The sequence below is a fragment of the Schistocerca serialis genome, chromosome 12 (genome assembly GCF_023864345.2).
Source record: "Schistocerca serialis cubense isolate TAMUIC-IGC-003099 chromosome 12, iqSchSeri2.2, whole genome shotgun sequence".
NCBI lineage: Eukaryota > Metazoa > Arthropoda > Insecta > Orthoptera > Acrididae > Schistocerca > Schistocerca serialis.
In genome coordinates, this window is record NC_064649.1 from 164861800 (window position 1) to 164880886 (window position 19087).

At 45.7% G+C, this 19087-nt stretch overlaps 1 long non-coding RNA gene and 1 other non-coding gene across 2 annotated transcripts in view; one reads left to right on the plus strand and one right to left on the minus strand.

Moving 5' to 3' along the window:
* LOC126428197 (uncharacterized) overlaps positions 1 to 19087 on the minus strand; it is a 721501-nt gene that overhangs the window by 481204 nt on the left and 221210 nt on the right. The window lies entirely within an intron of this gene.
* Positions 16681 to 16755, plus strand: Trnas-cga (transfer RNA serine (anticodon CGA)). Its single transcript has one exon. It is a non-coding gene; the product is annotated as a tRNA-Ser (tRNA).

Genomic DNA, 19087 nt, shown 5'->3' on the forward strand with positions numbered 1-19087 from the left:
AAAGCATGAGTTTTGCCGTATATTATTTCATTCTCTTTAAAAATTAAATTACATTCAAAGCTATGTTGTTTCTCTGCTCGTCTCTTTTCTCGTCTGAACTGCAGCTGCTCACACCAACGCAGGCTAGTTTGACCGCTGGCTGGCCGGCCGCTGCTGTCCGAGTTAAATGCGCCGCTAAAGCTCTTGCCCCGCACACTATGGCTCAGTCTGTGTGCGCGTAACACGGCATTAGACGTATACCTTTGGTCGTACTCGACTGTACTGGTCGCAGCTCGGCACCCCCTGCACGTGAGACGAAATCCAATGAGAGTCAAGCAATCGCAGAAGAATACACGGCGTGGTGTCTACATCAGGTTCATTCTTATAGCGTGCAAGTGCGCCAGCCAGGCACATCCCGCGTGGATGGTGTAGTAGGTTGACGTGAACCGGTCCGTAGTTACTGATACGTGCGCCTGGGGCGCTGGAGCATAGGTGTACGGTTCAGGCAGCTGCTGCACAGACCAGGTTCTAAGTCTAACGACATATATTGAAGCAGGTTAAAGACTTACGTAGCTTTCATAGACCGAACAGCTGCCTATGACACTGTTTGGAAGGAAGGACTTCTACACAAACTGATAAAAGTAATCCCCTGCCGTATGACACTGAGACTTATCAACAACATGCTTACGGACAGAGACTTCCAGGTGATACAGGGTAACGACGTAAGCAAACAGAGGAAACTGACAATGGACTGCCTCAAGGATCAGTTCTAGCACCAATGCTCTTTAATCTTTACCTCTCTGACCTGCCTGAAACCATCTCAGGGATGTTTAGCTATGCTGATGATATGGCCCTAGCTATCCACAGAAAACAGTTTGAAGACACTGAAAACATCCTCACAACTAAGCTAAACAAAATGCACGAGTATTTCACCAATTGCACGCTAATACCAAATCCCACCAAGACTGAAGTCAACTGTTTTCATTTGAACAACAGAATGGCGGGATATGAGCTGAAAGTTCGTGTGAATAACCGTCAGCTGCGATATCAGCCACATCCAAAGTACCGGGTGATCAAAAAGTCAGCATAATTTTGAAAACTGAATAAATCACGGAATAATGTAGATAGAAAGGTACAAATTGACACACATGCTTGGAATGACATGGGGTTTTATTAGAACCAAAAAAATACAAAAGTTCAAAAAATTTCCGACAGATGGCGCTTCATCTGATCAGAATAGCAATAATTAGCATAACAAAGTAAGACAAAGCAAAGATGATGTTCTTTACAGGAAATGCTCAATATGTCCACCATCATTCCTCAACAATAGGTGCAGTCGAGGAATAATGTTTTGAACAGCACTGTAAAGCATGTCCAGAGTTATGGTGAGGCATTGGCGTCGGATGTTGTCTTTCAGCATCCCTAGAGATGTTGGTCGATCACGATACACTTGCGACTTCAGGTAACCCCAAAGCCAATAATCGCACGGACTGAGGTCTGGGGACCTGGGAAGCCAAGCATGACGAAAGTGGCGGCTGAGCACACGATCATCACCAAACGACGCGCGCAAGAGATCTTTCACGCGCCTATCAATATGGGGTGGTTCTAATAAAACCCCATGTCATTCCAAGCACAGACACACTACGAACCTCTGCACGCGCCTTAGTGTACTCTGCAGCCGAGTACTGTGCACCAGCTCGGTTAACCAGCAGGCGTGTAAACAAGGTGGACATCCTGCTCAACGCTGCTATGAGAACCATAACAGGATGCAGAAAGACTACCCCGCTATATTGGCTTCCAATAGTTAGTCATATAGCTCCAACCTCCCTGCGAAGACAGGAAGCTCTGACGAAGGAATACATGAAGATGTCCAAACTTTGGAAAGAACACGACTCCGCTCCAGAAATCCCCCTTTAAGACTGGCCCAACAACTGTCAGCTGCCAACTTCAGCACGGATACTAAATGGCACGAGAGCTGGAGTGATAGCGCCTCCCCTGAACTTATCTGTCCATCAGAGAAACGTACGGGCTTTGAACTTGCACGACAGCAATGGAGATGCCTAAACAGAGTCCGAACAGGTGGCGCCGTGTGAAACGGGCTCCAGGTTTTGAGGACAGCTGCGGCCGTGACGCCTCGGCGTGTTTCGGTTGGCGCCTCGCTCCGGCCACCGAGCGACGACAGCCCGATGGCGCGCCGACCAGAAATAACGGGCCCGCTGCTCCCGTGAATGGAGGACGTGGCTCGCGCCATCCGGGGGCCGCCCGCCGCCGCCAGCTGGGGAGGCCGCGTCGTCTGCGTCGCCTTCCGCCATAAGCCGTCGGCACACGGGCCGTGCTGTCGAACGTCAACGTTGATCGTGCCGAGTTCAACGTGCTGCTGAACGCTCAGGAACGACGCGACTCGTGCACACGGTACGTGGGCCCCAACGTGGTATACGCGATCGCAACGCACTCCTGCGGCAGTTGAGGGATGTTTCTAGTTCGTAAATCACACTGTTTACTCAACGGGCGCGCGTAAAAATCCCACGTTAGCTCCATTAAAACGCACATTTCCTCCATCGTCCACAAAAAGGAAAGTACCATGTCCAATCAATAAGGACACAGGCTTATAAAAGTTCCATTACAAACAGTGGCGTAAAATTTGGAATATTTCTCCACGTAATATAATCATTATTTCATTATTCCCACATTTTAGGAAAACCCCAAGGTCAGTCTTACTTGATCACTGTTCCTACCCAGTAGCACAATCTTTCCAACGTGTCAATTACGAAGCGCAAAAGAAAAAGGACCAAAATATATTTATACAAGTAGCGCAAGCTGTCCTGTAGATTAAGCCAATCCAACGAAGTCACCCCTCAAAAAAAGCTGAACTTATATTTACATAACATCAAACTAATAAACTAATAATAAAGATCAAAACGTAATAAAAAATGTCAGGAAAAAAAATTTAAATGTGTCAAGGCGTGAACCACCGGCCACATCAACCAGACGCTACGCATTACGCTAAACCAACTTCACAGCCTTTACATCTAATCACATTATGTTACCGATTGCCGAAAACCTTAATCGTAGATATGTTACTAATTGAAATTTAATTATAACAAATTGTACCAAGAAATACACGTTTTGGGTGGATCATCCGTGTGTCGCTGCCTTCAAATAGCCTACTCTCATAATACGCAAATTACAATAATTCTTTTGACACGAATATGATGTTTCTCATTATTTTATTGGAACGAATCACACAATTAACAACGAGTTTTTCAGTGATTCTCAATTTGCTGGTGCTCAGAAACGGCATATATACATATAGACTTGAAATGAATGCCAATATGGCGCCTCACAACTCGGCACGGAAGGGAGACGGCGAGCGTGTGACGTAGGCGGCGTTGTGCCATCTCATTGGTCAACGCTCACACGCACGCTCGTAATATCTGACAAGCCAGATATTGCTCTGCACGTTCGGAAAGTCTCCCGAACGTGCTATTCCACGCTATGACGTCAGATACTCGGCACGCTCAACGCTCAACGTTCGGATGCACGGTCCGTGTGCCGACGGCTTAACGTCACGGGTCAAGCAGTGGAAACCACGTGGACGAGGAGCTGGCGACGAATTCCTCGCTCCAACTGACTGCGGGGGCGTGAAGTGAGGAAGCCGGCGCGTGCAGCGGCACGTGGCCAGCCAGAGGCAACGTCAGTTTCACGTCACAAGCAGAACTGAGGAGCCGTCTTATTGTATGGAATTAACTCCGCATTTCGTATTTTTATTATTATTATTATTATCATGGAGTCCGTGATACGCATATAAGCTATTTCAACCTGATCGAAACGCTTCGTTCGTTATAATAAAATCATAGCAAACTACATTTCGGTAGGTAACGGCTTCCTGTAGTTAATATCTGAAGTGCTGTAACCTCTGTGCTTCGGAAGTACACTGAAGAACCGAAGAAACTGGTACACATGACTGATACGGTGTAGGGCTCCACGACCACGCAGAAGTGTCGCAACACGACATGGCACGGACTCGACTGATGTCTTAAGTAGTGCTGGACGGAACTGACACCACGAATCCTGCAGGGCTGCCCATAAATCCGTAAGGGTACGAGGGGGTGGAAATCTCTTCTGAACAGCACGTTGCAAGGCATCAAAAATGTACACATCTGGGGAGTTTGGTGGGCAGTGGAAGTGTTTAGACTCAGGAGAGTGTTCCGGGGGCCACTCTGTAGCAATTCTCGACGTGTGGGTGTCGCACTGTCCTGCTGGAATGGCCCAAGTCCGTCAGAATGCACAGTCGACGTAATGGATGCAGGTGATAGGACGCTTACGTACGTGGCACCTGTCAGAGCCTTATCAAGACGTATCAGGGGTCCCACATCACTCCAGCAGCACAATACAGGCACACGCCCCACACCATTACAGAGCCTCCACCAGTTTGAGGTTGTCCCCGCACCCGTCGACGACCATCCGCTGCAGACAGTTTTTGCCGGATGCCTGATATTCACGGTCTATCTATACAAGGGCGATGTACTTGAGGACAATATTACGGAAATTGAAGACGATGTAGATGAAGATGAAATTGGAGATACAATACTGCGTGAAGAGTTTGACAGAGCACTGAAAAGACCTGAGTCGAAACAAGGCCCCGGGAGTAGACAACATTCCATTAGAACTACTGACGGCCTTGGGAGAGCCAGTCCTGACAAAACTCTACCACCTAGTGAGCAAGATGTATGAGACAGGCGAAATACCCTCAGGCTTCAAGAAGAATATAATAATTGCAATCCCAAAGAAAGCAGGCGTTGACAGATGTGAAAATTACCGAACTATCAGTTTAATAAGGCACGGCTGCAAAAGAATAACGCGAATTCTTTACAGACGAATGGAAAAACTGGTAGAAGCCGACCTCGGGGAAGATCAGTTTGGATTCCGTAGAAATGTTGGAACGTGTGAGGCAATACTGACCTTACGACTTATCTTACAGGAAAGATTAAGGAAAGGCAAACCTACGTTTCTAACATTTGTAGACTTGGAGAAAGCTTCTGACGCTGTTGACTGGAATACTCTCTTTCAAATTCTAAAGGTGGCAGGGGTAAACTAGAGGGAGGGAAAGGTTGTTTACAATTTGTACAGAAAGCAGATGGCAATTATAAGAGTCGAGGGACATGAAAGGGAAGCAGTGGTTGGGAAGGGAGCGAGACAGCGTTGTAGCCTCTCCCCGATGTTATTCAATATTGAGCAAGCAGTGAAGGAAACAAAAGAAAAATTCGGAGTAGGTATTAATATCCATGGAGAAGTAATAAAAACTTTGAAGTTCGCCGATGACATTGTAATTCTGTCAGACAGGAAAGGACTTAGAAGAGCAATTGCACAGAATGGATGATGTCTTGAAAGGAGGATATAAGATGAAGATCAACAAAAGCAAAACGCGGATAATGGAATGTAGTCGAATTAAGTCGGGTGATGCTGAGGAAGTTAGATTAGGAAATGAGACACTTAAAGTAGTAAAGGAGTTTTGCTATTTGAGGAACAAAATAACTGATGGTCGAAGTAGAGAGGATATAAAATGTAGACTGGCAATGGCAAGAAAAGCGTTTCTGAAGAAGAGAAATTTGTTAACATCGAGTGTAGGTTTTAGTGTGAGGAAGTCGTTTCTGAAAGTATTTGTATGGAGTGTAGCCATGTATGGAAGTGAAATGTGGACGATAAATAGTTTGGACAAGAAGAGAATAGAAGCTTTCGAAATGTGGTGTTACAGAAGAATGCTGAAGATTGGATGGGTAGAGCACATAACTAATGAGGGGGTATTGAATAGGATTGGGGAGAAGAGAAATTTGTGGCACAACTTGACTAGAAGAAGGGACCGGTTGGTAGGACATGTTCTGAGGCATCAAGGGATCACCTATTTAGTATTGGAGGGCAGCGTGGAGGGTACAAATCGTAGAGGGAGACCAAGAGATGAATACAGTAAGCAGATTCAGAAGGATGTAGGTTGCAGTAGGTACTGGGAGATGAAGAAGCTTGCACTGGATAGAGTAGCATGGAGAACTGCATCAAACCAGTCTTAGGACTGGAGACAACAACAACAACATGGTCAGACAGAGATCCCGAAATCAGATAATGGATTGTAAGGCGTACTGAGGAGCAGATATAGACTCAGATCACAATATAGTAGTGATGAAGAGTAGGCTGAAGTTTACGAGATCAGTGAGGAAGAAGTGGAATACGGAAGTTCTCTAAGGCTACAGACGTCTGCTCAGTAGGCAGAACAGTTGAAGAGGAATGGACATCTCTAAAAACGACAGTGACACAAGTTGGAAACAGAAACATAGGTACAAAGAAGCTAACTGCGAAAAAACCGTGGGTAACAGAAGAAATATTTCAGATGACCGATGAAAGAAGGAAGCACAAAATTGTTCAGGGAAATCCAGGAGTACAGAAATACAAGTCGCTGAGGAATTAAATAAATAGGAACTATGGGGAAGGTAAGACGAAATAGCTGCACGAGAAATGTGAAGAAATCGAAAAAGAAATGACAGTCGGAAGGAACTGACTCAGTATATATAGGAAAGTCAAAACAACCTTCGGTGAAATTAAAAGCAAGGGTGGAAACATTAAGAGTGCAGAGGCAACTCCACTGTTAAATGCAGAGGAGGAAGCGGACAGGATGAAAGAGTACATTGACGACCTCTATCCGGCGGAAGAACTGTCTGATACGATAGAAGAAGAAACAGTCGATTTAGATGAGATGGTCGATCCAGTATTAGAATCAGAATTTAGCACAGCTTTAGAAAACTTAAGATCAAATAAGGCAGAACTGATCGACAGCTTTCCATCAGAACTTCTAAAATCATTGCGGAAAGTGGCAACAAAACAACTATTCAAGTTGGTGTGTAGAATGTATGGGTCCGGCGACATACCATCTCACTTCAGAAAAAAACATTATCCACACAATTCCGAATAGGCAAGAGATGACAAGTGCGAGAATTGTCGCACAATCAGCTTAACAGCTCATGCATCAGAGTTGCTGACAAGAATAATATACAGAAAAACTGAAATGAAAAATTTGGAGATGTCAGATTACCGGTTTGGCTTTAGGAAAGGTAAAGGCACCATAGAGGTAATTCTGACGGTGCAGTTGATAATGGAAGCGAGATTAAAGAAAAATCAAAACAAGTTCATAGGATTTGTCGACCTGTAAAAGTATTTGACGATGTAGGATGGGGAAAGTTGTGCGAAATTCTTAGAAAAATTGGTATAATCTATACAGACAGACGGGTAAAATACAATATGTACAAGAGCCACCATCGAATAATAAGAGTGGAGTACCAAGAACGAAGTGCTCGGAGCGGAAGGGTCCACTCGTGCTCCCTCGATGACTGCACGACACAAAGCTTTAGGCCTCGCCTGGGCCCGTCAACGACAGTGGACTGTTCGTGACTGGAAACATGTTGCCTGGTCGGACGAGTCTCGCTTCAAATTGTATCGAGAGGATGGACGTGTACGGGTATGGAGGAAGCCTCATTAATCCGTCGACCCTGCCTGTCAGCAGGGGACTGTTCAAGCTGGTGGAGGTTCTGTAATGGTGTAGCGCGCGTGCAGTGGGAGTGATATGGGTTCTCTGATACGTCTAGATACTACTGTGACAGATGACACGTACGTAAGCACCGTGTCTGATCTGCATCCATTCGTGTCCATTGTGCATGCCGACGGGCTTGGGCAATTCCAGCAGGACAATGCGACACCGCAAACGTCCAGAATTGCTTCAGAGTGGCCCCAGGAACTCTCTCCGGAGTCTAAACACTTCCGCTGCCCACCAAACTCCCCAGACATGAACATTACTGAGCACATCTGGGATACCTTGCAACGTGTTATTCTCTGACCTCTCGTACTATTACTGATTTATGGACAGCCCTGCAGGATTCGTGGTGTCAGTCCCCTCCAGCACTGCTTCAGACATTAGTCAGGTCCACGCCACGTCGTGTTGCGGCACTTGTGCTTGCTCGCGGGGCCCCACACGATATTAGGCAGGTGTACCAGTTTCTCTGGCGTTTCAGAGTAGGCTACATGTTATCCCGTGACTTTTGTCACCTCAGAGTAAATGGAAGACACGTGACAGAACTGCCTACACACGTCGCGAGTCTCCGAGTACTGTGGCACTCCCACAGCTGTCACCGGCCTGCTCTCGATATCTCGGCGCAGCCTGACGTATTGGGGCCAAATGTTAACTTGGGGTCGCGCGCTTAATGACGCGTCCGTCTCGTCGAGTGCGCAGTGTTTGGATTGTGTGGGCGGACAGGCGGCGGCATCCGTCCGATAGGCGGCCAGTCGCGGTCGACACGTCGCTGTTGTCCTCTCGTGGAGAGCAAACACGGCGGCCCTCTCCCCGCGCCACCGGTTGGGACCCTACTGGGCGCCAGCTGCGGCTCCGTACCAGACCAACGCCGACTCAGAGGAGGGCCTCGGCGCTTGCTGGTGACGTCACGTCAGCTAGGCACGGCGGACGCCAGGTCTGTTGCAGGCATACTCATAATGGTGGTGTCTCGCTCTCTGACACAGGAAAATGCGAAACTATTGGCGGTAGTTGACCGACACACATTGTTCTGACAAGGGAACCTCCCCATCGCACCCCCTTCAGATTTAGCTAAAAGTTGCCACAGTGGATAGGCCTTGAAAAACTGAACACAGATCAATCGAGAAAACAGGAAGAAGGTGTGTGGAACTATGAAAAAATAAGCAAAATGTACAAATTGAGTAGTCCATGCGTAAGATAGGCAACATCAAGGCTGATGTGAGCTCAGGAGCGCCGTGGTCCCGTGGTTAGCGTGAGCAGCTGCGGAACGAAAGGTCTTTGGTTCAAGCCTTCCCTCGAGTGAAAAGTTTATTTTCTTTATTTTCGCAAAGTTATGATCTGCCCGTTCGTTCATTGACGTCTCTGTTCACTGTAATAAGTTTAGTGTCTGTGTTTTGCGACCGCACCGCAAAACCGTGCGATTAGTAGACGAAAGGACGTGCCTCTCCAATGGGAACCGAAAACATTTGATCGCAAGGTCATAGGTCAACCGATTCCTCCACAGGAAGACACGTCTGATATATTCTATACGACGCTGGTGACGGCATGTGCGTCACATGACAGGAATATGTTGTCGACCCACCTAATTTGTACACTTGGCGAATGGGTAAAACGATTCTTCTACCTTGCCCGATTTAGCTTTTCTTGTGGCTGTGATAATCACTCCCAAAAAGGGATGAAAACATAAGAGTTTGTCATATAAACTGAAAATAAAAAATTAAACTTTTCATTCGAGGGAACACCTGAACCCAGGACCTCTTGTTCCGCAGCTGCTCACGCTAACCACGGGACCACGGCGCTCCTATTCTCACACTATCCTTGATGTTGCCTGTCTTGCACATGGACTACTCAGTTTGTATATTTTGCTTATTTTTTTCATAGTTCCACACAACTTCTTCCTGTGTTCGGTGTTTCAAGGCCTATGCCTATCCACTGTGCCAACTTATAACTAAATCTGGGGTGGGGGGTGGGGGGTGCGATGCGGAGGTTCCCTTGTGAGAGATTTCCGCAATCAATTGATTGTGCAATTCATTACACTTCTTAACAAATAGTGTACTCCTGAACTTAAATTTCCTCCTGTTTTAAGCATTGACATACAAAAACAACTTCACGGTCCAGCAGCAACAGAATTCGTGCTTCTTTACCTTATTTGTAAATCTGAGCAAGTTACGTTTGTACTGGGTTGCTTTTACAAGAAACTGTGAACATATTGGTGCTCTTCTTTAGGTATCTCGGTTGACTATGGGGTGACGACCACTGAATGTTAATGAAATATCTTGCGATCGTACACGTTGGGGGAGGGGGTGGGGGACAGAAGAAGAGGCAAATGAGAGATACTTGTTTTATCAAATAATTTTTTTTTTATCTTATATTCTCCTTTCAGTTGCAAGAGGGGAATGTTTATCTTTTCTAATGTGCATGTTTAAAAAAGTTTAAGTTCAGTAGTATTTTCGATGTATGAAGCTCTTTTGTTTGCTGTTTAGAATTCCTTTCTTTGAAAACGACTGTAATCTAATGACTGGCAACAGTTGGACATTTACACATGTAAATTAGTTCACATTTCCAGTGACGATGTCAAACGAATATAAATAAAAGAAACGAGTCAATTGTAAGGGGGTTGGGGTAAGTTTCGATAGCAAAATGGATCAACTAAATATAGTTACTTGAATGTAAAATTTCCGAAGCTCGCAATGGGGCAAAGCATCTTCTCATATTGATCTACGTTTGTTTCGACAGGATCCAGTAATACAGAACTGTGATTTTCATTTGTAGCTTTACGATAGTAAGAAAATCTTTCATCTAAATAAAACTGCAGAATCCAAAAGAATACCAAACATTTTGTCCAAAAATAAGAGATTTATAGTGATAAGCACGCCCAGGCGTTTCTGCCTGCAACAGACCTGGCGTTGGCCGTGTCTAGCTCACGTGACGTCACGAACAAGCGCCGAGGCCTTCCTTTGAGTCGGTGTTGACCAGACCCGGCAGCCCCTAGTGGCTAAGGCCGCCTTCACACGGGACGCGGAAGCCACTGTGCACGCAGAATGAGACCGGCTTTGTGACGTCATAGCGCGGTATTAGACGCTTCCTAACATTGCCAGGCGCTTCCCAACATTGCCAGGCACTGAAAGACAGAGACAGACGCGACAGCGTGGAGAATAACGGGGCCAGTGAGCTGCACGACCGGTCTCTACGTCACAGCCACACCTAGAGCTCCTATGCAACAGGCTGAAACGTCAGCCATGTTTTCGCCATTTCTGAGGATTCAGCAATGTCTACCTTGTGGGTGGTTAACCCATTCACGAAACTTTTTACAGTATTTCTTATAAAATATTTTATATTGTATGTGTGAAGTGAACCGAACATTAATTAATGTTCACAGAGGTCAAATGAAACAAGAGGTTTACTATTACCAGTCAGTTTATTTACCTCCACGATGCGTTTCAATGGTTTCAACCTCCATCATCAGGTTGATATACATTTGTTACTATCTCATGTCTGTATGTTCTGTTACGATGTTTGGAGGAATAGTCTAATGAAGAAACAAAATATATATCTAATGGTAAAAATAAAATAATTAAAAGAGAGTACTTCCAGTAATATGTTAAGTTTTTTGTAAAAAAAAAACCATGTTCTGAAATAGTGTTTTGTTTCTCCACTAGACAGTCCCACAAGTTCCTGCAAATATCGTAACACAACACACACAAGTTATACTAACAAATGTATATCCACCGTATGATGGAGATTTAAACCTTTGAAAGGCGTCATGGAGATATATAAACAGTGAATGGTAACAATAAACTTGTTGTTTCATTTGATATCAATAAGTGACGGTGAAACCTAAACTAAAAGGTTCGCATTTAAAGTTCATGGTTAATACGGTTGCATGCATAGGTTAACCACCAATCAGGTAAACACTGCTGAATCCTCAGAGATGGGGAAAACACGGCCTGTTACATTGCAGCTCTAGGTGTGGTTGTGACGTAGAGACCGGTCTTGCAGTTCACTGGCCGCGTTATTCTCAACGCTGCAAAAGTTCATTCTAAGAATGCCCTTTTCATGCAACAGAAAAGTTGAAGTCTAATATTACACGGTGTAAGACGTCGTGGTATCGTGACCTTCATTCCTTACATATTCCGCCCTCACAATTATATTCCACACATCGAGACGCTTAATTCGAACCCAAACTCGATAAGATAAAGTCATTGTTGTATGAATTCATGTAAACGATATGCAAATAACTAGTAAATCGCAAGTGCGCACCGAGATCGAAATACTCGAGGCTGGCATACACACACACATTCAAGACACGACGGTCACAAAAGCTTTTAGTTCGGGAGAGGCAAACTTCACGCTGGGGGGGCCGGTCCCTTCAGAGGACGAGTCAGCCTATCTATGCCGGCCGGCGACCGCCCGTACAGCAGACAGCGTTTGCCGGAGTGAAAGGGAGAACGACCCCGTGTTCCGCTTAAAAGCAAATTCCTCTACATTGTTTGGGAGCGTCCAGCCAACGCATTCTTTACAAACATAGCACGCAGTTTCAGAGGTTTTCACAGGGAGACAGCAAACGCCAAACGCCGATGCTACAGATTTCCGGATTGGTCGCCTTAAACGAAACGTCATTCTCCCGTTTTAGAAGAGCAGTGCTGATTGGCAGACGATATTCCTGACGCCTCGAGCTGGAGGAGTAATGGAAGAGACCGAACGATATCTATGACACTATCTCCCCTACTTCGCGATAGTAAAAAACGAGTTGCCCTTCTTAGAACTCTCTCGATGTCATCCGTCAGTCCCACCTGATGCGGATCCCACGCCGCACAGCAGTACTCCAGAATAGGGCGGACAAGCGTGGTGCAAGCACTCTCTTTAGTAGGCCTGTTGCACCTTCTAAGTGTTCTACCAATGGATGGCAGTCTTTGGCTCACTCTACCCGCAACATTATCTATGTGATCGTTCCAATTTAGTTTATTTGTAATTGTAATTCCTAAGTATTTACTTGAATTTACAGCCTTCAGATTTGTGTGACTTGTCACTTAATCGAAATTTATCTCTTTTAGTACTCATGTGAATAACTTCACACTTTCCTTATTCAGGGTCAACTTCCACTTTTCGCACCATACAGATATCTTATCTAAATCGTTTTGCAATTCGTTTTGGTCATCTGGTGACTTTGCAAGACGGTAAATGACAGCATCGTCTCCAAGCAATCTAAGACGGCTACTCAGATTGTCTCCTATGTCGTTAATATAGATCAGGAACAATGGAGGTCCTATAACACTTCCTTGGGCAATGCCGGATATTACTTCTATTTTACTTGATCACATTCCGTGTATTAATACGAACTGCGACGTTTCTGACAAGAAATATCGAATCCAGTCGCACAAGTGAGGCGATATTCGATTGGCTCGCAGTTTGGTTAGAAGATGCTTGTGAGAAACGGTGTCGAAAGCCTTCTGGAAGTATACAAATATCGAATCAATTTGACACCCGCTGTCGCTAGCACTAATTACTTCATAAAGAGATATTTGTCTTTAGTAATAACGAAATTTTCTGAATCCGTGCTGACTGTGTGTCGATGAATCGTTTTCTTCGCGGTAATTAATAATGTTCGAAGACAGCACGGACGCGCGCAGTGACCGCTCGGTTGAGGCGCCATGTCACGGATTGCGCGGCCCCTCCCGCCGGAGGTTCGACTCCTCCCTCGGGAATGGGTGCGTGTGTTGTTATTTGAAGTGTTGGCAGAAGAGCCAACACTGTGGTGCTAGAGGAGGCCGAAATGCACGCGTTTAATTACACGCTGACTGGCGCGAGGTCTGGAACAGTTAAGGGAATTAATAGTAGCAAATAAAGTACGTAGTGATATAATACTTAACTTTCATCCACAATTGGTGTACATCGCTCTTGACGGCACATGTTATAATCTCAATATCAAATGCTATGGCGCCTTGCTAGGTCGTAGCAAATGACGTAGCTGAAGGCTATGCTAACTATCGTCTCGGCAAATGAGAGCGTAGTTGTCAGTGATCCATCTCTGGCAAAGTCGGCTCTACAACTGGGGCGAGTGCCAGTACGTCTCTCTAGACCTGCCGTGTGGTGGCGCTCGGTCTGCAATCACTGACAGTGGCGACACGCGGGTCCGACGTATACTAACGGACCGCGGCCGATTTAAAGGCTACCACCTAGCAAGTGTGGTGACACCACATTATTAGCATATGTTACTTTAAGTAGTGTCTAAGTTTAGCGACCGATGATCTCAGCCGTTTGGTCCCTTAGGATTACACATACATTTGAACTTTTATTTTTGTTAACACAGTGTATGTTCCAAAACCCTACTTGAAATCGACGTTAGTGATATGGGCCTGTAATTCAGCGGATTACTCCTATTGTACCAGCATACTCTGAAAGGACGCTGACTGGTATACAATGTGGAACGGAGGCCTTGGCTTTATTGAGGGGGCTAAAACGTCAAACGGGCCGACTTGGAGCAGCAGAGGCATCTCAGGACATTTTAATTTCCACTGTCTATGCTTTTACAAGTAAATTCATAAAACTTTGTCAGCATCGTCAGGAAGGATTCAGGATTCACACGCATTGCAGTGGAAGTTCGAATACATAACAAAATAAATTTTTTTACGTGCGAAATTTCATTATTTTTTCACTTATTAATGGCTGCATTTGTTGCTATAGGTACACTTTTCTTCATAAGTTAGAGATTCGTCGATGAATTTTGCACAGCATACAAACCATACTTACACGTGTATGAAACTATAGAATTTATTTATTTTATGAAAAAACGAATGAGCTGTTATATTTTAAACTTCATATTTAGAAAAAAACACAAATTTTCTAGTTAATTACTTCAATTTTTACCACAGTTTTTAATAGATTTGTGAAATTCTAGAGTTTCATACACCTTTCAGTATGGTTTCTATACTGTGCAAAATTCATCGAAGAATCTCTCTTACTTATGAAGAAAAGTGTACCTATAGCAACAAATGCTGCCATTAATATGTGAAAAAGATGATGAAATTTCACATGTAAAAAAAATTTATTTTGCTATGTTTTCGAACTTCCACTGCTGTGAGTGTAAATTCTGAGTCCTTCCTGGTGATACTGACAAAGTTTTATGAATTTATTTGTAAAAGTATAGACAGTGGAAATTAAAATGTCCTGTGATGCCTCTCCTGCTCCAAGTCGGCCCGTTTGACGTCCTACACCCCCGCCCCCCCCCCCTCCCTCTTAAGGGATTTAAGCTATTTTGCAACACCGAGGGATTCTTCTTCTATGTTTCTCATCTTGGCAATTGTTCTTGATTGGAATTGAGGAATATTTACTTCGTCTTGTTTGGTGAAGGAGTTTCGGAAAACCGTGTTTAATAACTCTGCTTTAGTGGCACTGTCATCAGTGACTTCACCGTTGTTATCGCGCAGTGAAAGTATTGATTACGTGTTGCCACACGTTTGGATGCTTTATGTACAGGGTGGCGCAGGAAATGTGTTACCAATTGCTTCTTTCACAATTTACGACGCACGTTAGATATCCCGCTGGGATATCTACAGCAGTAACAGCAGAGCTTGGAAAAACAAATGAGTTACGAAATGACGTGTAATTCACGATACTGCCGCTAGGAGACTAGTAAGCAGCAATGGCTGACAATGGAAGACTTCAAAAATGGTTAAAATGGCTCTGAGCACTATGGGACTCAACTTCTGAGGTCATTAGTCCCCTATAACTTAGAACTAATTAAACCTAACTAACCTAAGGACATCACAAACATCCATGCCCGAGGCAGGATTCGAACCTGCGACCGTAGCGGTCTTGCGGTTTCAGACTGCAGCGCCTTTAACCGCACGGCCACTTCGGCCGGCTGACAATGGAAGACTGACGACACAGCAACGATCGGCAATTGCGTTACTTTTTCATGAAACGAAAAGCCTTGTTGTGGCTCAGAGGCGTTTTCGACAACAGTTCAACACACGATGGGTCCCTTGCAAGAAGACCATCCACAGGTTGTACGATAAATTTGTACAGGAAGGAACAGTATTGGAAGCGAAGCGACCTCGGCCTAAGCTTGTTTGTTCGCCGGAGAATATTGAAGCGGGACGAGTTGCTGTACAGAGAAGTCCCGGGAATATCCAGACGCTCCGTTCAACGCATTCTTAAAAGTGACCTCCATACAAGATGACCTGTGCACAGAAGCTCACAGAAGAAGACGAGCAGCAGAGAGTACGGTTTGCTCAGTGGGTGGAGGATAGGGAAGAAACTCTCAGCAACGTTTGGTTTTCAGACGAGTCGCATTTTCATTAACACGGTGTGGTTAACAAACAAAATGTACGCTTTTGGGCCACTGAAAACCCGCAAGTGCTTGATGAACGAGAACATTATGCTCCCAGGATTACAGCGTGGGCAGCCATTTCCAGTCACGAACTTATTGGTCCTTTTTCTTTGAAAAAAAAAAAAAAACCAGTGTACAGCGAGCGTTATTTGAGCATGCTTCGCAATAGCTTCATTCCACAGTTTCTTGCTACTGTCTTGCCCTTCAACAGGCAGTGGTTCGTGCAAGATGGAGCAAGGCCACACACTGCAAACACTGTGTTGGTTTTCTTACACGAGCATTTCGACATGCGGATCATTTCACTCAGGTTTCCAGCTTGCTTCAACGACGGACAAAATTGGCCCCCCAATAGTCCAATCCAAGTGACGTTTTTCTTTGGGGGTACCTAAAGGAAAATTTTTTCCCGAAGCGTCCACGTGATTTAATGGAGCTCAGAAGACTTCAAGCTTGCAGTGAAATTACGGAAGACATGTGGCGTAGGGTAATCACTAACTCCAGTGAAACTTCCTGGCAGATTAAAACTGTGTACCGGACCGAGACTCGAACTCGGGACCTTTGCCTTTCGCGGGCAAGTGCTCTACCGACTGAGCTACCCAAGCACGACTCACGGCCCGTCCTCACAACTTTACTTCTGCCAGTACCTCGTCTCCTACCTTCCAAACTTTACAGAATCTCTCCTGCGAACCTTTCTTTCAGGAGTGCTAGTTCTGCAAGGTTCGCAGGAGGGCTTCTGTAAAGTTTGGAAGGTAGGAGACGAGGTACTGGCAGAAGTAAAGCTGTGAGGACGGGGCGTGAGTCGTGCTTGGGTAGCTCAGTTGGTAGAGCACTTGCCCGCGAAAGGCAAAGGTCCCGAGTTCGAGTCTCGGTCCGGCATACAGTTTTAATCTGCCAGGAAGTTTCATATCAGCGCACACTCCGCTGCAGAGTGAAAATTCATTCTACTAACTCCAGTGTTCGTTTGAAGGAAGTTAGGGAACGAAATGGTGGACATATTGAGCGTGTGCTGAGTTAGAACAAATCTCCATGGACGGCTCTTCATTGTAGTATATGTTCCTTTCAGTTTGTATTGACAATAAAGTTAATATTCAAAAACAAAATGATAACACATTTCGTGCGCCACCCTGTACGACCAGAATGTATTAGGGTTTTCTGCCAGCTTCCGAGACAGGGTTCCGTTGTGGAAATTATTATTTTGAGTGGTTGGGTGAACCTGGAGACAGAAACGAACCGACGTGACCGAGAGCCGGTCGTTTCAGCGGTAACCGCCGCCCCTGTGGCGGACTCGCGTGTGATGTGGAGCGACGGCACCGGCGTGGCGGGCGCCCAGGGCTCGGTAGGCTGCGAAGTGGGGACGCGCGGGAAGCTGCCGCCCGCGGGCGGACAAACGGGCCCGGCAGCAGTCAGCGCTGCACAAAAGCTGGGCGCGCCGTATTTCACCTCCGCTGCCAACGCGGCTATTAAAACCGCTACCGAGCGCAGGCGCGCGGCGCGGCGCGGCGCGCAGATCCGTCGTAAAGAGCTGCGAGGCCCCTGTGTGTGTGCTGTCGCCCGGGGAACGACGGCGGGAGTCGTAACTCACGGGAGGCGGCGTCACCGTCGAGGACTCAGCGGCGGCTGTCTGCTACGGGCACTGCTGTCGCCTCAGCGAGCTAAGACTGTTGATGTTTTTAAAAATACTGACAAGGGAACCTCCCCATCGCACCGCCCTCAGATTTAGTTATAAGTTGGCACAGTGGATAGACCTTGAAAAACTGAACACAGATCAATCGAGAAAACAGGAAGAAGTTGTGTGGAACTGTGAAAAAAATAAGCAAAATATACAAACTGAGTAGTCCATGCGCAAGACAGGCAACACCAGGAGCGCCGTGGTCACGTGGTTAGCGTGAGCAGCTGCGGAACGAGAGGTCCTTGGTTCAAGTCTCCCCTCGAGTGAAGAGTTTACTTTCTTTATTTTCAGACAATTATCAAACTCCAGGCACTCATACATAATCAACTTCGCTCACCAAAATTCCAGGACATGTTCAGATTTGCTTGGACATATGCAGGATTGACGGTCTACACACGGAAAAATTTGAAAACGTTAAAAACATATGTTTTGACAAAGCACAGGGAAAAGTGTGCGACTGTGAAAGTGTTGCACTCATTTGATGCAGTTTATGTAACAAACTGATGTTTTGAAACTTCCTGACAGATTAAAACTGTGTGCCCGACAGAGACTCGAACTCGGCACCTTTGCCTTTCGCAAGCAAGTGCTCTACCATCTGAGCTACCCAAGCACGACTTGCAGAACTAGCACTCCTGAAAGAAAGGATACTGCGGAGACATGGCTTAGCCACAGCCTGGGGGATGTTTCCAGAATGAGATTTTCACCCTGGAGCGGAGTGTGCGCTGATATGAAACTTCTTGACAGATTAAAACTGTGTGCCCGACCGACACTCGAACTCGGTAGCTCAGTTGGTAGAGCACTTGCCCGCGAAAGGCAAAGGTCCCGAGTTCGAGTCTCGGTCGGGCACACAGTTTTAATCTGCCACGAACTTTCATATAGCGCACACTACGCTGGAGAGTGAAAATCTCATTCGTATGTTTTCATCACTTTTTTCGGAGTGATTATCACATCCACAAGAAAACCTAAATCGGGCAAGGTAGAAGAATCTTTTTACCCATTCGCCAAGTGTACAACTTAGGTGGGTCGACAACATATTCCTGTGATGTGACGCACATGTCGTCACCAGTGTCGTATAGAATATATCTGACGTGTTTTCCTGTAGAGGAATCGGTTGACCTATGACCTTGCGATCAAATGTTTTCCGTTCCCATTGGAGAGGCACGTCCTTTCGTCTACTAATCGCACGGTTTTGCGGTGCGGTCGCAAAACACAGACACTAAACTTATTACAGTGAACAGAGACGTCAGTGAACGAACGGATCATAGCTTTGCGAAAATAAAGACAGTAAACTTTTCACTCGAGGGAAGACTTCAACCAAGGACCTCTCTTTCCGCAGCTGCTCACGCTAACCACGGGACCACGCCGCTCCTGAGCTCTTGCTATCCTTGATGTTGCCTATCTTGCGCACGGACTAATCAGCTTGTATATTTTGCTTGTTTTTTTCATAGTTCCACACAACTTCTTCCTGTTTTCTTGATTGATCTGTGTTCAGTTTTTCAACGCCTATCCACTGTGCCAACTTATAACTAAATCTGAGGAG